We start from the raw sequence: 22,655 nt of genomic DNA, 5'->3' as shown, positions 1-22,655 counted from the left end.
GTTCGAGGCCAGCCTGACCAACATGGTGAAACTCCGTCTCTACTAAAAATACAAAAATTAGCCAGGCGTGATGGTGCATGCCTGTAATCCCAGCTACTCAGGAGGCCGAGGCAGGAGAATTGCTTGAACCTGGGAGGCGGAGGTTGCAGTGAACTGAAATCATGCCATTGCACTCCAGCCTGGGCAACAGAGCAAGACTCTGTCTCAGAAAAGAAAAGAAAAGAAAAGAAAAGAAAAGAAAAGAAAAGAAAAGAAAAGAAAAGAAAAGAAAAGAAAAAAAGAGGGAGAGAAAGAAGAAAGAGAAAGAAAGAAAGAAAGAAAGAAAGAAAGAAAGAAAGAAAGAAAGAAAGAAAGAAAGAAAGAGAAGAAAGGGAAGGAAGGGAAGGAAGGGAAGGAAGGGAAGGAAGGGAAGGAAGGGAAGGAAGGGAAGGAAGGAAAGGAAGGAAAGGAAAGAAAGGAAAGGAAAGAAAGACAGACATTAAAACAGCCATCTGTATGTGGTGAGCTCCATGATGCAAAGCTCCTACCTCTGACACCAAAACCCAAGACGGCCCTGCCCTCACTCATGCCTACATCTTTCCACTCGGGTCTTGGCTCAGCAGTAACCACTACACAGGGGCTTTCTTTGGCCACCAAGCATGATGCTTTACTTCCCACCATGTGATCACTTTCTATCACAACACCCTCTCTATTTTCTTCATGGCACTTAATATCTAGAATTGGTTCCGCAAAAGCAAGAGACCTCAGCCATCTTCAAATGCAGATGCCCCTGCCTAGAAAGGAGCCTGGTGCCTAACTGCAGATACGCATGGCTAATGTTCATGGAATACTTACCAACACCCAGTACTGTTTAAAGTATTTTACATGTCTGAAATAATTTATGTTCTCACCACCCCCCTGAAATGGAGCTGTTAATATTGTTCCTCACATATAGGAAGGTGCTGGGTGGAGATAGGATTCAAACCCAGGGAGGCTGGCTCCAGAGGCTGCCCTCTTAACCCGCACAATCTCCTGCCATCTTGGTGGGTGCTCGGTGACATTTGCTGAATGGATAGACACATATGTGTGTGAGGTTCAAGGATAGTCATCGTGCAGAAGAGCACTGGGGATGGAGGGGATGAGAGGGGGCAGAGCCTCTGAGGGCAGCAGGGCCAGGATGAGGAGAGGCTCGAGCCGGGCCAAGATGCTGCTGCTTGATTCAGTAGGCATGGGTAGATCTATCCCTGATGGGTAGATAAAATGTTACACCTTTCTGAGGGCAATTCATCAATATTTTTTGCAAAATAAAAGAAAGCGGCTGGGCATGGTGGCTCGTGCCTGTAATCTCAGCACTTTGGGAGGCCAAGGCAGGTGGATCACAAGGTCAAGAGATCGAGACTATCCTGGCCAACATGGTGAAACCTCATCTCTACTAAAAATACAAAAATTAGTTGGGCATGGTGGCGGGTGCCTGTCGTTCCAGCTACTTGGGAGGCTGAGGCAGAAAAATTGCTTGAACCCGGGAGATGGAGGTTGCAGTGAGCCGAGATGGGGCCACTGCACTCCAGCCTGGCGACAGAGCAAGATTCCATCTTAAATAAATAAATAAATATAAAAGAAAGCCTTAAAACATAAATACCTTTGACCCATGAACTTCTTGTCTAGGATTTTTTTCTTCAAAAATAATAATTTGTGTAGAAAAATTAAGCATAAAATGTTCAGTGCAACCCACATATCTTACAGTAGGAGTTGGCTACACACACTTGATTCCTCTCATTTGATGATTCCAACTGGATTCCAACAAACAGGGCACCAACAGCAGCCAAAAAAAGGAGCAAAGATTAGAGAGAGGTAATTCACAAGACATTAGAAAGGAAGATTTCTTTAAAAGACTAAAAATTAGTATGTACAGATTATGTTTAGTGGTGAAATTATGGAAATTTTCTTTCCTTTAGGTTTTTTGGCGTTTCCCAGGCTTTTACTTTGAACAGGTATTCCTTTTGTGTTGAGGGGAAAGTGCTACTGTGATTAAAGGCAGGCTTTCAAGCAGGAGTGGCAGGATCAAAGCTGTACTTCAGGATTAATTCAACTGTGGCATTTAGCCCAGACCAGAGGGGAAGAAGACAAGGGTGGGAAGGGCAGCAAGAGCCCTGTCACAACAATGTAAGCCAAAGGCTCATGAGGACCTAAACACAGGTGTCGGTAAGAGGAAAAGAAGGACCACCCTATGTGTGCAAAGGGCTGGCATCCCTGGGCATATGGCAGGCTAATAAATACTTAGTGAAATATTTTGAATTGCAGGGCTTCCTAAGGCCCCTGCTAGGGTGGATGAAGAATGGGGTCAGTTAAAGGAATCAACTGCCAACAAAGTCCCAGGTAGTCAGGTTAGTGGTGAGGCTGAAATGCTCTAGGTGGAGACAACAAAGGGCAAATTCTATCCTGTGCAGCTGGCACGGAGTTGGCACCTGCCACAAAGCGCCAGGCGGACTCAGCTCCTTCCGTTCTTCTGTCTTTGTTTCTGCATTTATTCTAGCTTCTTTTCTCTTTTCATTTCTCATTATTATTGTCCATTTTTAGGACTTTTACATATACTTTATTCTTTTTATTTCTTCCCTTCTTACAAAATGTGAAAGAGTATCATCTGTGTGAGAGCATATGAAGAGATTCCTACAGGAGATTACTGCCGTGTTCTGTGCCTCTTTTAGTGTGCAAGAATTAAAATGTCTTACTTAAACTTCAAGTCCAAACTCCTTAGCCAAGCATTCCAAGCCCTTCACAATGTGGTCCCAACATATCTCTCCAATCTTATCTCCCACTAGCCCATAAATAAACTGCTTCACTTGTACTATGGCCTCCAAATAGACCATACTCACATCTACCTCTGACAGCCCCTGCCCCTTCCCTAATCTCTTTGTGTCTCCATTTTACCCATTTTTCAAACAAAACCCAGCAGCCACTCCTCCACAAAATTCTTCCCAAGCATCTCAGAACATATGGGATGTTTGCACTTGCAACACTAGTTGAATATCTAGTTAATACTAAGTGTTATGGAACTCCAGTCTTTATATGCATCATCTCCTGCTATCCCTGTAACTACCCAATTTGATATTATCAGCCCCGTGTTACAGATAAGTAGGAAGATAATGGGCAAAGTTAATTAACTTGCCCAGTGTCACCTACTTAATTAAGTGGCAAAATTGGCATTTAAACCTAGACAGTTTGACTCCAGAACCTAGTTCTTAACTTCTGGCTTGTGGTACTGGTCTGAAGGTTTTCAAACTTTTTTTTTTTCAAGTAAGTGAATATTGTGCTTTCTTCAAGCACAGCTCCCTCTCAGCCTCCTCAGTCTAAGATGTCAAGGAGGGCACAAGCCCTCAGGCAGCTCAACAGGTCGGGACAGAACCAGCTCCAGGACCCACTCGATCTGTCGCCCTGTTCTGCAATTTCCCGGACTCTGAACCCCTTATTATTCAGTCAATCACTTACTACTACGGTATTTCCTTGAAACATTATTTTCATTTAATGGTGTCTACATGATTAACTATATTGTTCGATTATTTACACCCAGTACCCAGCAATTCAAATAGCTGCTGGCAGGAGAAAGTGTTCTCAAGCTAGCTGCACAAGTTAAAGTCTTAGGTCTTTTGCCTCTTAGGCAACAAAGCATTGCTATTCATAATATATAAAAATGGCCATAAATATTAAGAAGACAGTCTTGCTATAATAATAGCAAGAAATGCAAGCTAAAACAATCATGAGATTCATCTTTGATCCATTCAAAAATATTTAAATGAATAACGATAACCTACTTTGCTGAAGGTCTATGGAAACGGACTGTCTCATATACTGATGGTGGGAGTGTAAATTCATACGGGCTTTTTAAAATACTGTGTGAACTTTCAGCTTTTTATAATAAGTATATATTTTGTGTATTAGTTGTTTAATTAAAGTATGCAGTTTTAAAAGATAATATAACTGTTTTAGACTTATTCTAGTTGAGGATAGCCAAGGAGAAAAGATATGCTAAACTCTAGCACTAAAGTACCCTGGAATCTAGCACATGACAAGCTTCTTGAGCCTTCTCTAGCAAACTCTGGCTTGCATTTAAAAACCATTTATCTCTCTATTTTTATTTTTTTGTTTGTTTGAGACAGAATCTCTTTTTTCTCCCAGGCTGGAGTGTAGTGGTGAGATCTCAGATCACTGCAGCTTTGACCTCCCGGGCTAATGCAATCTTCCCGCCTCAGCCCTCCGAGTAGCTGGAACTACAGAGGTGTGCCACCACACCCGGCTAAGTTTTGCATTTTTAGTAGAGACAGGTTCTCACCATGTTGGACAGGCTGGTCTCGAACTCCTGAGCTCAAGCGATCCACTTGCCTTGGCCTCCCAAAGTGCTGGGTAAGCCACTGTGCCCAGTGTGAGACACAGTGCCTGGCCATTAGAACATGATACACGCTTTAGAACATTATTTTAAGACATACATGGCCGGGCGCGGTGGCTCACGCCTGTAATCCCAGCACTTTGGGATGCCGAGGTGGGTGGGTCACCTGAAGTCAAGAGTTCAAGACCAGCCTGGCCAACATGGCGAAACCCTGTCTCTACTAAAAATACAAAAATTAGCCGTGTGTGGTGGTGGGCACCTATAATCCCAGCTACTCAGGAGGCTGAGGCAGGAGAATCCCTTGAACTCAGGAGGCGGAGGATGAAGTGAACTGAGATCACGCCATTGCACACCAGCCTGGGCAACAAAGGGAGACTTCATCTCAAAAAAAAAAAAGAAAAGAAATACATGCACCATGTTTAGTGCCCTCCCTGGCGGGCCCCGCGTGTCGGGCGGGCTGGCCCAGCCTGTGGGGGCCTGTTCTTCTCACTCCCAGCAGAGGAGTGGGCAGGGTTCTGAAGGGACCAAAAAAGAGGCCTGAGCTCAGGGGTGGGGGCAGCAGCTCTCAGTGAGGCCCTGAGAGTCAGGGAGAAGCTGGACAAGGGAGAGGTCTAGGGTCTGAGAGGGGTCCTCCCACAGCTTCAGAGTTGGCCACAGAAAAAGCCTCACAAGCACCCAAGGACACCTGGTGGCAGGGGCCAAGCTCTTTTTGAGGCTCCTCAGACTTCCCAAGGCCATTTCAACCCCTAAGGTTTTAAATAAAAGGCTGTTCACAGCTTCAGAAAAGAAAATGAATGGCAGTAGGATTTGTGCCCCAAGGTCCAAATGCAGATGGAGAAGTGAGAAGGAGCCAGACTGCACAATGAGCCACCAATCATCAATTCAAGCTCTCCTGCTGCTTCCCTACATCCTCTACCCTCTCCAAACTTTTCCCCTCTCTTGGCTTAGTGCCTCCAAAAAGGTAAGTCGATTCCCAGTACTCACCCTGATCCATCTCCCTCCTTCTCCTGTCGGTCAAGGCCCTTCAACTAGTCACCAGTACAATTCGAGATCTAATTGCCTCTTGAGCATTTACAGTCACCCTACTAGAACCTTCTCTTCCATCCCTGAGTCGGGTGGGGCTGCCACTTCCTCCTCCTCCCACTCCTCTTAAATTTCCCGTTGTTCCAGGTACATCTTGGTATAAGGAAAGGAGCTTCTGACTTAAGCCCTGTAACAATGTGCTGAGGGATTAGTTTCTGTGGCCTCCTTTTGGAGCTGAGAAGACTCCCAGGTGATGTGGATGGCAAAGCTTGGCTCGAAGCTGTTCCCTTGTGCTTCTGTCACCTGAAGTCCTGGGATCCAATTAGATCTAAGCCAGCTCGGTCTGGCTTCCCCTGACCATATGGGTGTTGGGTAAGAAAGAGCTATGAGGAAGGTCATAGAAAAAGAGTCATGAAGAAAGGTTTGCACAGCCCATCAGGACCCAGAGAGCTTTGCATCTTGAAGAAAAACAAAGCACACTGAAATGGTGAATTATTAATGCTGCTGATTAAAAATGAAGTTGACAAAGTTTCCAGTGACAAGGAAAAATGCCCATAATGTGATATTAGCTGAAGGGAAAAAGTAGGATAGGAAAACAGTGCAGTTGCTCTCACTCATATGTGGGACCCGAAGAAGTTGAGATTAGAGAAGCAGAGAGCAGAATTGTGGTGCTTAGAGGCTGGGAAGTGTGGGTAGTAGCAGGGATAAAGAGAGGTTGGTTAAGGGATACAAAATTACAGCTAGATAGGAAAACTAGGTTCCAGTGCTCTTTAACACTGCAGGGTGACTGTATTTAATAATAATTTATTGCATATTTTCAAATAGCTAGAAGAAAGGTTTTTGAGTGTCCCCAACACAAAGAAATGATCAATATTTGAGATGATGGATATGCTGATTACCCTGATTTGATCATTATACATTATATACATGTATCAAAATACATCAGAATGTCACTCTGTACCTCATAAATATGTACAATATTACATGTCAATTAAAAATAAAATAATTTCTTAAAAAACAGTGTAGTTTTAACAGTGTAAAAAATGTTATTTATACAGATAGATCCATTTTTAAAAGATGGAAGAAAATGTAACAAACTGACTAAGAGCAGTGAGATTGTGAATGGGTTTTTTAAAATATATTTTACTGAATTTTAAAAAATTCCGCAGTGGGAGTATAAGATGTTTTAATTAGGGAGGAAAAAAAAACATTTTATTTTAAAGAGAAAGAAAGAAAAGGAATAGGAAGATCGTGACAGGATATCCAGACATGTGTCTATGTGTTTCCCAGATGCAAAGTTTAAAGACAGAAGTGCCCATTCAGCACTCCTGGAGGAGGAACTTAGTTTGGTCAAAGAATAAGTGCTGCAGACAGAAAACAATTAAAGCTACTTACACATTTACTAATTACTGTCAAACGTATGTAAGAGCTTCTTAATTCCCTGAGTTAATCTGTGTGATTCATTCATCACAAATTCCTACATCTATTGTAACCAAAGCTTTCGGTCACATCCTCTGCCTCTTTCAATATGTCGAGTGTTTTCACGAAATGATGGTCAGGTGAACACATTAAACTCACTCATTACCTGGTGTTCACTGGGCACCCTGTGGACTTTATTTTGTTAAAATTGCTGTGCCTTGGCTCAGAAAAATACCTGATTACTGGTGCCAAGAATCTTTTATAGTAGAAATATATGCTCTTTTGAGGAAGGCAGATGTTTTTAAAACAACTTTTTTTCATAGTAAGAGTTCTAATTCATAAATTAAAGATATTTTGAACATAGAATTGGTTTTGTTTTTTTTGTTTTTGAGACAGAGTCTTGCTCTGTCACCCAGGCTGGAATGTAGTGGTGCGATCTCTGCTCACTGTACCTCCGCCTCCCAGGTTCAACTGATTCTCCTGCCTCAGCCTCTCAAGTAGCTGGGACCACAGGCTTGCACCACCACACCCAGCTAATTTTTGTATTTTTAGTAGAGACGGGGTTTCACCATGTTGACCAGGCTGGTCTTGAACTCCTGACCTCAAGTGATCCGTCCACCTCAGCCTCCCAAAGTGCTGGGGTTACAGGCGTGAGGCACCACACCCGGCCCCTGAACACAGAATTTTTTTTTAATGGTAGAGAAGGGTATACATTTTGATACATTTCATTCCTGTTTTCTGTCTGTGCACAGGTGGGTTTTTTCCCTAGCTTCAGTCCTACTATAACTCGAAGACAGGATTTTTTTTAAGTGAGAATTTCCATATAAAACAATTTGCCATTCTACTTAAAAATAGAGCTTTATTGATGTAATGAATTTTGCCTTATGAAAATAAGCTTTCACATCTCATATATTATTTATTTATTTCAACCCTTCAGTTTTTATTTGAGGGCTTAGATGGGAAGAGATTTCTCCATGTCAAAAATAAAAGTAACCGCAATATTATTATCCAGGTTAACTGGAGAAATTCCATTTGGTCAAGCCTAAGGGCCTCACCATGGGGCTGAGTATCTGAATTTCCTCTTCTACTTTCATTCCTTCCTTTCTTCATTCAGTTTACAAGCCTTGAATGACTGTAATGTAGAAGGCACCATATTAGAAGTTTTAAGGCACACAAAGTATGAGCTGATCTTTAACCCCAAGGAGCTTAGACTCTATTGGTGGAGATAAGAACAGAGACAGCTAGGTGCGGTGGCTCATGCCTGCAATCCCAGCACTTTGGGAGGCTGAGGCGGGCCCATCACTTGAGGCCAGAAGTTTGAGACCAGCCTGGTCAACCTGGCGAAACTCCATCTCTACTAAAAATACAAAAATTAGCCAGGTGTGATGGTGGACGCTTGTAGTCCCAGCTACTTGGAAGACTGAGGCACAAGAATCGCTTGAACCCGGGAGCTGTAGGTTGCAGTGAGCCGAGATTATGCCAGTGTATTCCAACCTGGTGACAGAGCTCCATCTCATACACACACATACAGACACACACACACACACACTCTCACTCTCTCTCACACACACACTCTCTCTTGCTGTCTGTCACACACACTCACACACACATACACACACACTCTCACACACACATACACACACACTCTCTCTCTTGCTGTCTGTCACACACACACACTCTCACACACACATATACACACACACACTCTCTCACACACACACTCTCTCTTGCTGTCTGTCACACACACACACTCTCACACACACACACACTCTCTCACACACACATGTACACACGCACTCTACAAAGGAAACTGCCCTGAGTGGCTTGCTCAAAATGACAGAGGAGTTCTAGGGAGGAGCTCCGGAAGGACATTGTGATCTGTGCTGTGCCACTGGAGGATGAAGAGGATTTTAGAGAAGAGAGATGGAGTGAAAAAGGTATTCCAGGTCAAAGGCACACAGGAGCAAAGTGGGGAAAATGGAGACGGCTAGGACTTCATCTGAAACTGGAACAGGACTGCCTGCAGCAACTCACTTTATAAAGCAAAAATTCACTTTATAAAGCAATTGTTTTCAATAGGGAGAAAAAGCATCAGAGACTTAAGAGATTCAGACATGCAATATCAATGCTGTTTTTCCTACACCACTTTCAGATATTAGAGTTTTATGGCTATGGGTAGTATGCTTGAAAACCTAAACATCACTGATCAAATTGATTTTTATTACCCCTAGCATTTTCACACCACCACCCTCCTTTGGCGTCTTACACATTACTGTCATTCCTATCTGGTATTCTAGCTAATCAGCTCTGTTGGGCCACTAATTTTTAAATTAAGTTATGATCAATTGATTAATTTTTAATCAGTACCCCTCATGACATTATAAATCATGTTTTTTAGTTGATCACATATATGCCATTTGCTCTAAATTTTCCCTATAAGAAAAATGCCTGATATAGACAAGTTTTAAATTTAGTTTCCAGAACAAAAAGGGTCTTGTACTAGAGAATCATCTCTGTGTTGATAACAGACCAAGCTCTGCTGGGTTCATGAATCCCCCAGATTTGTTCAGCGACAGGACAGTGTGCTCTGAGGAGCTTTAATTCCAAAGTAAATATAGACATACTATAATCCTTTCCTGGTTCCACACCCTCGTGTGTGTCTACTGGCTTCTCCACTTGAAGATCCAGCAGTCACTTTAAATTCAATACATTCACTCCACCCTTCCATTCCCAGTTGATTTTATGTTTTACTCATCCTTGTAAATATTATAAAACTGCCTTAGTTGTTTAGAACCTCTATTTGAAGGTTGTGTGGCCAAATGGACAGAGCACAGGTTTCTGAGTTAGAGAGCCTTGTTGAAGATTTATCTGACCCTCTGAGTTTTAGTACTTTGATTTGACCTTAAGCAAGTTATTCTCACTAAGTCTCAATTTCCTCTCATGTAAAATGGGGCTAATAGCAAAGCTTACTTCACAGGCTTGCTTTTGAGAATCAAATAGATGTTTGTGAGAGCATGTAGAAGCCTGAAAGTGGTAAAAAGCCACTTGCGGCCGGGCGCAGTAGCTTACGCCTGTAATCCCAGCACTTTGGGAGGCCGAGGCAGGCGGATCACGAGGTCAGGAGATCGAGACCATCCTGGCTAATACGGTGAAACCCCGTCTCTACTGAAAATACAAAAATTAGGCAGGCATGGTGGCGGGCGCCTATAGTCCCAGCTACTCGGGAGGCTGAGGCAGGAGAATGGCATGAACCTGGGAGGCGGAGCTTGCAGTGAGCTGAGATTGCACCACTGCACTCCAGCCTGAGCGACACAGCGAGACTCCGTCTCAAAGAAAAAGAAAAAAAAGAACTTATGTCAAGACTTGCTGCTAAGCTACCCAAGGAGGCATTCATAGTCAGGGAGACTCTGTCATAGTCCAGAGTCCAGCCTCATTCTCATTCATTCTTTTCAGTGCTCTTGGCTTGATTATTGTTAAGGCAGTGAAAACATCATATTTGACCTAAACTGATTGGGTCACACCCCTGCCTAAAACTTACCAATAGCTTGCATTGCTCCAGAGTCCAAAATGTTAGCAGAGTCCACAGGTTGTGCCACCTTATTTTACCCTAACCATTTCCCCCGGCCACATCGCCTGCAACTCTCCCTCTCGTTAGCTTGCTGATCTTTTGTTTTCCCAGTTACCAAATTCCCAGATTAACATCTTTCCCCACACCATCCCCCTTCCTGGTCATTCTTTCTGCCCTCTCTTCAAACTCAACTGAAATGCCACTTCCTCACAGACACTTTCCCTAGCTAGCCAAAGTCCCCATATTTCCTCTCTTGGAGCACTGCAATTCTCCTTCACAAAACTCATCAGACTCTAAATAGTCATTTGTATCATTTGTCTTCCCCACTAGATTCCCTGTCTTCTGTGTGTCACTCAGATTATCCCACCTGAACAGGCGGGGCCATCTACAAAATAAAGCTGACTTTCTAGGCTACCTGAATTACACCACCACCAATTCTTCCCCTATGAAATTAGCTGGAAGTTGAGTATTTCCCAGGGTCCCCTCCCCAGAAATCCTAGAAAATCCCCATGGTAGCTTATTTTCCTCCACAAATCAGTTCTGCTTTCATACCAGCTGGTGCCTGCTTGGAGAATGAAAACTCAGGAGCAGTCTTCAAGGATAGGTTGACTGGCTCTACCAGGTTAGATGTCCTTGACTACAATCCTGGGAGGATTATAAAGGCCTTCAGCTATATAGCCAGGAGGGTGTTGCAGGAGGGGATAATGAGATCAGCCACACCCTCCATCTAGGATCAGCTCCTGAGCCCCTGCTGCTGAGCCTTAGGTTCCCATTCAGAAGACCCCTTCCTGGTGGTGAGCCATGCCCATCTTGCCCTCACCTGCCTGTCTGACCTCAGTCTGGACCATCCCAGGTCATCAAACTTCTTTTAATAACTAAATATCAAAGTATATCAAAGAAGAATAGTCATGATTGATCCCCCAATCCCTGTTTTTCTAGGACACTTCTGCCCCTTGAATATGATGGAGGAAGAGTAATGGAAGAGTTCTGCCCAGCTTCTATACCCAAAACCTGGGGTAGAGGTTAATGCCTAATTCTGCTACCATGAATTCTGTCTGGTCAAACATGATTTCATTCTTTCTTTAGATGTGTTAAACCTACCAATTATGCTATAACCAAACTTTGTTAGGTCTTCAGGCTGCACATAATCTGATTCCCTCTCCTTTTGTCCATCTCCGTCCCACCCTCCAGCTGGCCAGGCCGCCATCGCCTCACCTGGTCTATGCCTCACAGTGCTACATTTTGGTCCTATATGATTCATATACCACACAACAGCCAGAATGATCTTTTAAAAAAGCAAAGATTGTCAGATAAGTCACCTGCTTAAACTCTTCCATGTCTTCTTATTCTCCTTAAAATAAGATCCAAAAGATACAGTGTGACCCCCAAAGCTCTGCATGATCTGGCCTCTGCTTTCCTTTTCCTTATTCTCTCCCTGCCACAGCCATTCATTCATTCAATGTTTATCTGCTAAGCCTCTGTGCCAGGTGCTGAGGATACAGTGGTAAACAAAACTAGTGGGATCTCTGCCCTCGTGGAACTCACATTTTAGTCGTGGGAGACAATCAACGGACAAGAAAATGGATAAATAGACAAGATATGCTCAGATGGAGATAACTGCTCTAAAAAAGAAAGAAGCCAGCAAGCGCATGAGAGAGAGAATACTTGGGGTGGCAAGATGCTACTTTAGATTGGGTGGTCGAGAAAGGTCTCCCTAGGGTGGTGATATTGATCTGAGCTAAGTGACAAGAAAAAATAGTCTTTTGAAAATGGAGGAAAGGAAAGATTAAGTTCAAAGGCCCTGAGGCAGGAAGTAGGGGTTGATCTGAAGGAGGAAAACGGCAGCAGTGTGAGTGGAATGAGGTTGTTGTGGGAGAAGAGAGGAGAGAGAAGCAGAGGAGAAGGGAAGGACCAGATGCCACCAGCTTTGTGGGGTTTCCTCTGAGTTCTTCTGGTTCCTTGGGCACCCCTGTTTTCTCCCGGTCTAAATCCTTCTCATGTGCCTCTCCTTAAGATGTTCTCCCCTGCTTTGTTCTCCTAGCTAACTTCTCCTCTTTCTTCAGGGCTCTGGCTGACACATCCCTCTCTCCTGGAAGATGTCCTTGATAAATACTCCCATAGTCTGCATACATTTCATTTATTCATTGCACAAAGATTTAAAGAGTACCTGTCATGTGTCAGGCATTGTTCCAGGCTCTGCAGATAGAATTAAACAGATTTTTATCAAATTAGAAAGCTATGTTTAGGATGATAGTATAAGAAGTGTGGTTTTTGTGGGATACCCTATCCTACCCTGTGGGATACTTTCTTGGAGAATTTCTTTGGAGACCATCTCAAAGACATAGCCGTCCTCTGGAGCAGCAGAGGCACAGGTACAATAAGCAGCTGTGGGGCTTCGGGCTAAAAGAGATGCATCTTGTGAGATGCAGTGGGCCTAGAAAGCAGCAACTTCAAATTGGTCCTCATGCTAATGACAGGGCTGATGCGGGACCTCGCTGCTTATCACCTGGTCAGCACTGTGCATTCTAAAGTTTATTTAGTGACAGAAGTGAGCTCCCTTAACAGCCCCAGGGAAGTACCCTCTCTAATCTCTTACCAGACAGAAAGCTAGGAAGTGTCCTTCCCTGGTTCACATCCCACGGTTCTGTGGCTTCCAAATTCCTAGCACAGGCCCTAGGACTCCACCTGTGCCTGTTGTTTCCGGTTTTGTAGGGCTTTGGGTCATGGCCAAAGCCTAGACACAGAGACTCCGTGTGCAGTATACTCAGCCAGAGAATGTCCAGTGACCAGAGAGATCAGAATGACGCACTCCTTCCAGAGTGTCTTACTTGCCCGGGTCTGAGGCTGGTAGTTCCCAGGTGATCTGGGATTCATGTCAACTTCAGAAAGCAGAGTGAGAGGTTGACAGCAACATTTGTTTTGAGTGGCCCTGATTGCCAAGCACCATGCAAGACACTTGCTTCATGTGACCCTCACAAGCACTTTCTGAGGTAGGTAATGTTATCAAACTCATTTTTCAGATAAGAAAACAGTGTCCCAGGGAGATTATGTGACTTCTCTCAGGTCACCCCATGGTGGATCCAGGCTCTAAAATGTGTTCTCTAGCCAGGCATGGTGGCTCACACCTGTAATCTCAGCACTTTGGGAGGCCGAGGCAGGAGTATCACTTGACCCCAGGAGTTCAAGAACAGCCTGGACAACAAAGTAAAATCCCATCTCTACAGAAAATCAAAGTATTAGCTGGGCATGGTTGTGTATGCCTGTAGTCCCAGCTACTTGGGAGTCTGAGGCAGGAGGATTGCTTGAGCCTGGGAGGTAGAAGTTGTAGTGAGCTGAGATCACACCACTCCACTCCAGCCTGAGTGACAGAGTGAGACCTTCTCTCTAAAATAAATAAATAAATAAATAAATAAATAAATAAATAAAAATAGAATGTATTTTCTTTCTATACCCCAGGTGACTGCCATGAAGGGTCTTGCCTTTTCCACTCCTATTAGAAAGGATTGTATTATTTCTCTGTATTGGCCATGACCCAAAACCCTCTCTGATCTCTTACAAGATAGAAAGCTAGGAAGTGTCCTTCCCTGGTTCACATCCCACGGTTCCGTGGCTTCCAAATTCCTAACACAGGCCCTGGGACTCCACCTGTGCCTGTTGTTTCGGGAGGGTTCAGCTCACATATGGAATAAGCCCGAGCAACTCCCTGAACAAGTTTTAAACCAAAGGAAGACTAATCAGGATGGGTGATGGAAAGTTTATTCAGAATCTGACAGGACACCAGGTTGAGATCATTCTGCATCAGTCTGTGGTATTGTTAATGATTATTCTGGCGCACACTCTCATTGGTTGGAATAGACTTTGGGGAAAAATCATTAAAGCGGGGTGTGGTTGATGAAACCCTGCACCTAGGCAAGGGGCCAGACTGGGATTTAAGGATGGCTACATGGCTAAGCCATTGTTTCAACACTTTCACCAGAAGTCCTGAATGAGAGATGGTTTCGGCTCCTGACGGGTGTTGGCTTGGGGTCAGGGAAGTGCTTCACTACTTTCACATCTTGATCTCCTTCTCTTGAGCTTCCATCTTTTCCCCTGACCCACCATGTATGACCCCATAATAACTACAAACGAATCAGTAAAATAAAGCTCCTGTGAAGGCAGAAAGTCAGGATGTTCATCAGAGGGAGGGGAATGGGAAGCCACATTTCCTTGCAAACACAACATCCCTGAGAGAAAACATCTGGACAGTGTTTAAGAATGAGACGAGGGGTCCCAGAGTATCCTGTGGTTTCAGCAACATTTCAAGGCTGAGGTAGGTGAGGTGCTGAGTGTAACCATTAAGCAAGTTTCCAAGGTTCAAAACAGCAGCTATTTCCCCTCAGCTGTAAGCCAGAGATTCATTCAGTCCTCCTGAAAATGACATGTTCCTGTGGTCTCGAGAAGGGGTCAAGAAGATGCCTTCCATGCCAGGCATGGTGGCACGTGCCTGTAGTTCCAGCTACTTCGGAGGCTGGGTGGGAGGATCCCTTGAGCCCAGGAGTTGGAGGCTGCAGTGAGCAATGACCACACCACTGCACTCCAGCCTGGGCGACACGTTGAGACCCTGTCTCAAAAAAAAAAAAAAAAAAAAAAAAAAAAAATGCCTCCCAGCAGAGTCTGATATCAGGACAGACGTCATTTCTTCCATGTGGGTGGTTATCCCAGGATCTAAAAGTTAGTGCTCACTCTTAACTTTTGACCTACAGCAAAAGAGATTATAAATGTGAAATGAAATGCAAAAGGGAGTCTGGTTTGTAAGTCAGTTGGCAGAACAGTAGCAAAGTTTCTAGGTGACGGAATGACTTCCAGATTAATTTAATCTCCAGCAGTTTGTCCCCAGACTTCTCTTAAGTCACCCCATGGTGCATTCAGGCTCTAAAATGTGTTCTCTAGCTAGGCATGGTGGTTCACATCTATAATCCCAGCACTTTGGGAGGCAGAGGCAGGAGGACCACTTGACCCCAGGAGTTCAAGACCAGCCTGGGCAACAAAATGAGATCCCATCTCTACAGAAAATCATCCCAGTTAATTTTCCAGTTGAGCTGTGGACTGGGCACCTGGGGCGGCTGCCTGTACTACACCAGTCCCAGGAAAGAGCACACATTTCTTTCATAGTCTCATGCTTGGCTGGTTGTTCTGGACAAAAGGACAATGGTTCCCCTTAATGATTTGTGTTTAACTGCTGTGACAGAAACCAATGCCTTGATTATTTGATTTCAGTGTGGCATGAAATCATGGGCCTGTAAAAGAAGTAGAGGCAGCAAAGGGTTATGTAAGGCTTCATTCTCAAAGTCAACAGAAATTGGTCTCAGGTTGCAGGGTTGGCGATGTGGAGAAGGGAGTCTTGCCATTTCAGGGGCAGAGTCAACGCTACCGGTATGGCCAGTCTGACGAGCAGTACATTCTCAGAGGTACTTCCTTCAAGTGCCATCTTGACTCTTCCAGTTAGGTCTATAAGATGTGATGGTGGCGGGCGCGGTGGCTCACCCCTGTAATCCCAGCACTTTGGGAGGCTGAGGCAGGTGGATCACCTGAGGTCAGGAGTTTGAGACCAGCCTGGCCAACATGATGAAACCCTGTCTCTACTAAAAATACAAAAATTAGCCAGGCGTGGTGTCGGGCGCCTATAATCCCAGCTACTCAGGAGGCTGAGGCAGGAGAATCACTTGAACCCAGGAGGCAGAGGTTGCAGTGTGCTGAGATGGCGCCACTGCACTCCAGCCTGGGTGACAAGAGTGAAACTCCAGTGGGGAAAAAAAAAAAAAAAAAAGATGTGGTGGTGTTTCTTAACAGGAAGATTAGTTTAGTGTGTCCTCTGGATTTGGTCCAAGCCTCCAAGCTGTCTTCACACTTGAATTACTACAGGATTCTCAATCCTGAGTTTGAATCCTGTCTTGCTTTGTCTGTGTCCAGGAACAAGTTATATCCCTCCTCTAAGCCTCGGTTTCCTCATCTTCAAAGAGGACATGATCATAGGACTTACACAATAAATAGCAACAAGTGTTTTTAACTGAACTGTAGGCTAACACATAGCAGGATGCAGAAACTCTGAGCTGCTATGTGTTCTAGCTGAACCCGTAGAGTTAAATTAACACTGGTGTGAGTCGAGGTGGTCAGCTGAAACCAAAATGGCCACAGCGTTGTCTTACCAAAACTGAAAAAGTCTAGGCTAGAAAGTAGGATGCTGGTTGAAGTCATAATGGAGTGGATCTTAGTAGTTAAAATGCAATTTCTATACCAGTCTTCTACTAAAATGGTAAAAACTTGCTGTCTATGTGGTTACTTGCCCCCACCACCCAGATGTCTCAGTGGGAGATGAAGGAAGCAGCAGGGCTGAGAATGGGGTTCCAGAAAGCAGTTGTGTACAATCACAGCTCTGTTCTAAAGGTGCTGGCTGATTCTCTGAGTTTATGACCAAGGGCACAGGTTTGCATGACAAAAGCTTGTGAGTTTTTTGGATGTCACTGTATTATTGCTCTCTGGTGCTACCTTATCTTTCCCTATCCTTCCCCAGGAAGCCAGTGGTACAGGATTTTTTACAGTGAAAGGGCATGAGAGAGGCCTGGCTTTAAGAAGTTAAACATCCATAAGGAGAGACTCTTGTTCAGTTAAAGTGTTTATAGAGTGCTGGGTACTAGGAATACAAAGATGAATTCCAAAGATACTATTCCTGCTACGAAGGAACTTTGGTCTGAAGTTAGCAGACAGACTAAAACACAGACGAAACAAAAACATGACAAACGCAGTCTGGATGATATTCATAAGGTGTTACGGCAATACAAAAGAAGGGCAACCTATCCCAGCCTGAAAGTGGGGAGGGTTCGAATCAGGAAATGCTTTCCAAAGGGAAATTTTGCTTTTATTTTATTTTGAGACAGGGTCTTGCTCTGTTGTCCAGGCTAGAGTACAGTGGTGCCATCACAGTTCACTGTAGCCTTGAACTCCAGGGCTCAAGGAATCCTCCCAAGTAGCTGGGACTACAGGCAGGCACCACAGCTCTTGGCTAATTTTTTTATTCTTTGTAGAGACAGGGGTCTCCCTATGTTGCCCAGGCTGGTCTCAAACTCCTGAGCTCAAGGGAACCTCCCTCCTTGTGCTCCCAAAGTGCTAGAATTATAAGCACAAGCCACTGTTTCCAGGCCCCAAAGATAAGCTTTGAAAATCAAATAAGAATTGTGTGAACAAGGTTGGGATGGCTTGGAAGTGGGATAGGAGAAGCAATATTAAGAGTCCAGACAGTCCAGACAGGAAGAACACTGTGAGTAAAGGACCGGAGGCATGAAACAGCATCATGTACTTTGGGAACTGGGTATAGTACCAGCAACTAGGATGCCAAGTAAGGGGAGGTGGCATGTGAGGAGGCGTTTCAGGGGATAGGCTTATGAGATGAGGATTATCCAATTCTAGCTTTCTGAAAACACTGCTAATAAAGAATTACACAGTGTAATAAATATTAACATAGAAAGAAAGAAACATCACGAAAAAGAGAAAAGAAACAATGGCTCTGAATGAAAGCAGCTTTGAAGCCAGGACCAGCCAGGCTTGGGCCATCTCACAGGGGATTTGCTCCTATTCCTCAGCTACAATTTGTGTTTCCAATTTAACCACTTTTATTTGCTAGTCCCATTCCTGTGTTGGGTCTGGATATTCACAGAAGAAGAAAAAGAAAAAAGTGGGTGAATGTAGAGGATGAGGAAGAAGGTTATAAAATAAATACTTGAGTCAATAGATCTTCATTTCGATATCTAACCGACATCCCAACGTCAACATATCCAACCTGAACTCCTAAACTCCCCCTAAAACTCTGTGCCACAGGGAGCCTCCCCCATCTCAGGTGATGGCAACTCCAACCTTCCAGTTACTGAGGTCTCAGGTCTTGGATCCCATCCTTCACTCATCTCTATCACACTCCATATCCAGTCCATTAGGATATTCTGTTGGATCTACCTTCAGAAGAGCCTCCAAATCTTATCATTTCTCACAATCTCCAGCTGAATTCATATCATCTCTCATTTTGATTACTGCAAACCTTCCAACAAGTCTCCCTGCTTTGACTCTTGAACTCCTACAACCAAATCTCCTCACTAGAGGGACCCTTTAGAAATGTAAGTCAAAGTGTGGGCCGGGCACAGTGGCTCACACCTGTAATCCCGGCACTTTAGGAGGCCAAGGTGGGTGGATCACAAGGTCAGGAGTTCAAGACCAGCCTGGCCAATATGGTGAAATCCCATCTCTACTGAAAATACAGGCCAGGTGCGGTGGCTCACGCCTATAATCCCAGCACTTTAGGAGGCCAAGGTGGGTGGTCTCCATCTCCTGATCTCATTGATCTCAGAAATTGAGGGATGAGTTCCATGCATCTTAATTCAGGTACTGATTGAAAAAGAAAAACCAAAATCTCCCTACGGCATGATGACTCTGGAGAAGGGAGGGACACCTTGTGAGCTATTTGTCTAAGGAAGAGAGGAATTACAAGCTAAAATATTAGTTAACCACTAATATTTTAACATTTTAATGCATTTTCTTGCTGTCCGGAAGTTTTAAATGCCTAGGTAATGAAATTTATTGGCTTTTCCCCTCTATTCATTTTGTGTTTCTGCAATTCTTTAAGGACACTTTCCTACCAAGGTTGTAATCAAGCAAAACGTCTAAATATGAATCAAATCAAATCTTTTATACTTCTAATGCTCATCCAATTTAGGTTGTGTGTGTGCTATTTAAAAATTTGTGTCTGGTCTTTAATCCCTTTGGAATTTAAGCTTGTGATTTGTGAGAAATAGGGTGCTAACATCATTTTCACAAATACAGGTCACCCCAGACCATATACTAAATAGTCCGCCTTTCCTCATTGATTTGAAATGTCACCTTATCACACAGTCTGTTTTTAATTCTTTATTCCTGATTCATTTATTTATTGTGACATCAATACCAAACTATTTTTAATTATGACATTAAGTTATATTTTGATTTTCTGGTGGTAATCTCTGATTTCAGCATTACAATTTACTATTCATTTATTACTGATTTTAGCTTAAATCAGTCATCCATACATTCATGTGATAAATATTTTTGAGTATTTATATGTTATGCACCAAACATAAAAATATTGTTGACTAGGCCAGACGCGGTGGCTCACGCCTGTAATCCCAGCACTTTGGGAGGCCGAGGCAGGCCGATCACAAGGTCAAGAGATCGAGACCATCCTGGCCAACATGGTGAAACCCCGTCTCTACTAAAATACAAAATTAGCTGGGCATGGTGGCACATGCCTGTAATCCCAGCTACTCGGGAGGCTGAGGCAGGAGAATCGCTTGGACCCGGGAGGCTGAGACTGCAGTGAGCTGAGATTGTACCACTGCACTCCAGCCTGGTGACAAAGCGAGACTCCATCTCAAAAAAAAAAAAAAATTCTTGCTGACTGGACTCAACTGTCTAAACGTAAATTCAGTGAATTGGGGCCTAGACTCTACTTTTAAACTAAGGTCTTTTGGAGGGAGGAAAGGGAATGGTAACATTTATTTTCCTTAAATATTGCTGATGAATCCATAAACAAGAAAGATCAGCCTTGCTAACTTTTTCTGAAGCAATACATCTAAATATGAATCAGAGACTGGGGCTCTAATGGAAAGCCTAAAAATGTGGACAAGGGCTGGGGAATAAGAAAAGCAGAATGCTATATAATATCCTAAAAGCCATTATTATTTCAATTTATTTCCTGTCTTTAGTCTGACAATTAGGTGGCAAATGACTTTTCACATAAAAATTAGGGCAAGGTCTTTCCTCTTCCTCTATTAAACGTCCTTTGAGAGTTACACACAAAGTCCTGCTCAGTGAACCATCACAACATCCTAGGAAGATCCTGTGTATATGTGCTCACAAGTACATTGAATTGCATGTTCCTACTCCTTCAGATTAGCCTTCTGCAAAGTTAACTCATTTAATCTCCAAAGAATACGGTCATTATTGAGCAAAAGAGGATGAGGATCAGCTGAAAATTGCAATCAGGGAGAAGGTTCAGGTTTATTCCATAAAGATAGAAATGACACCAGAAACTCTACCACCTTTGCCTGGGTCAGAAAAATTGAATTTATTTCCAAAGACTCTTAAACTGTGGGTTCTTTAAAATTTTAATGCTTACCACCCCCACCCCACACACATATACAATAATTACAGGAGTTATTGATATCTGTTTGTGCATGATAAGAACTATAGTAATATTCAAATATAATTTATTTGAGTACAAGAGTGGACCTCTATCCAACAAGTATTTGTTAAGCATCTACTATGTTGGGGATAGAACAATGAACCAGACACAATTCCTTCCCTCAGTCAAGGAACTGCCCCTTCCCAATCAAGTGCCTTCTATCAATGTCCAAGACAGGTAAGTAAGCAGTCTTGTAACTAAACTGTGGGATGACAGAACTCTTGTTTACTCGTAATTATTGACATCCAAGGCTCAGCCTACTCTAAAGCTGATTATAAATTTCATAATTCCTGCTCTACACAGTCTCCTTCTCTCTTTAAACATCAAGTCTAATGTGATTAGCCAAGTTGCCATGACCTAACTTGCCGGTTTAATGCTATTTTACACCCCTTTCTTCATTACTGAAGTTAAAAGGCTTAGTCTTAAAGTCAAACTAGACATTACTGGATGGTCCCTATGATTAAAAACCCACCTAGGCCAGGCATGGTGGCTCATGCCTATAATCTCAGCACAATGGGAGGCCGAGGTGGGCGGATCACTTGAGGTCAGGAGTTGGATACCAGCCTGACCAACATGGTGAAACCCCATCTCTACTACAAATACAAAAAAATTAGCCGGGCGTGGTGGTGCACACCTGTAATTCCAGCTACTCCGGAAGCTGAGGCAGGAGAATCACTTGAACCCAGGAGGTGGAGGTTGCAGTGAGCCGAGATTGAGCCACTGCACTCCAGACTGGGTGACAGAGCAAGACTCTGTCTCAAAAAAACCAAACCAAACCAAACCAAAACAAACAAAAAAAAACTCCACCTTATTAACCAGTTCTTTAATTCACCAAAACTCTTCAAAGAGCACAGGCTTCTCTTGCACAGGAAGAAAACGGTTGGTTCCATTTGGGGCTGTCATATAGAGCTATTTTCCAGGAGACGTCATGTGGGACAAGTCCCAGGGTAAGCATGGGCTGCTTGAGGTTGAGTTTGGGATCACAAAATACATATGGAATAAGCTAGGACTTCAAGGTCTGAGATGACTGAAAAAGACCAAGAAAATACCTGGGTCCTGGAACATACTGGATACATACCATCTCCCAAAGATCATTAAGAAGACTTAAAGCTCTAGAAAGACAAAAAATGGATATTCAGTTTTAAAACTCAGAAAGTACAAAAAGAAGCAACAGCACTGGCCTTTGAAGAACATATCCTCCAACAGTTGTTCTTAACCTGTTTTCATGTTCACTATTATGATAAACTATTTTTGAAACCCAGAGTGGAGATTCAAAATAAGAAATTATTTTCCTTCCTTAAGTAGTTTATCTGGTCTAGAAGTAATCCCTAAAAGAGGAAGAGAGCTGTTCATTAACTCTCATAACTACTCCAGAGCTCCATATCAGAATTTTAGAACAAAAACTTCAAAAGTGAAACGGAGAAGCAAAAATTATTACCGAGCTTTAGTTCTCAATCTGGCTCACATCTCCAGCTGTGCAGATTACTGTTAATGAAACTGTGATTCAGCACTAGTCTATACTGAGTGCTGCTCCAAAGGCACAGGGTAAATACTGCTGACAATACTTCTAAGTGCTCTAATGAGTAGAGGTCAAGAGACGAATAATTCCTTAACTGAGCATGATGCTCAGTTACAGGTGGAGGACATGCTTAATCTGGTAATCACTTATAGGAAATGTGGGTAATTTCTCTCGGGAGAATAAGCCCTGTTACTCATAAGGTGCCCTACTGGGCAGTGCTCAAGAGAATAGGCACTACAGAACTCCTCATTTAGGTCTGGCACATGTCCACATTCTCTAGATGACCTCCCTCCTCCCCTCTTTTCCCCACAAAAGTAATGAAATAATGGCTGATGGCATGATGTAAGCAGCATCATACTGGAAGGTGTAACCTGGGCTTTGGAGTTAGATCTAGGTTTGAATTCTGGTATATTCTACTACGTAGCTGAGAACACTCATTTCATTACAGTGTTGTTATTACTAGAGACAGGGTCTCACTCTGCCACCCAAGCTGGAGTGCAGTGGCATGATCTTGGGTCAACCTCCC

General features: G+C 43.5%; 1 protein-coding gene across 1 annotated transcript in view; it reads right to left on the bottom strand.

Annotated features, from left to right (window-relative positions):
* The window catches only part of TGM7 (transglutaminase 7), a 44,153-nt gene that overhangs the window by 19,779 nt on the left and 1,719 nt on the right, over positions 1-22,655 (bottom strand). The window lies entirely within an intron of this gene.

The sequence above is a fragment of the Rhinopithecus bieti genome, unplaced genomic scaffold (genome assembly GCF_001698545.2).
Source record: "Rhinopithecus bieti isolate Rb0 unplaced genomic scaffold, ASM169854v2 scaffold_495, whole genome shotgun sequence".
Classification (NCBI taxonomy): Eukaryota; Metazoa; Chordata; class Mammalia; order Primates; family Cercopithecidae; genus Rhinopithecus; species Rhinopithecus bieti.
Note: the sequence above shows the minus strand (reverse complement) of the source record. Positions and strands in the feature narration are given on the sequence as shown.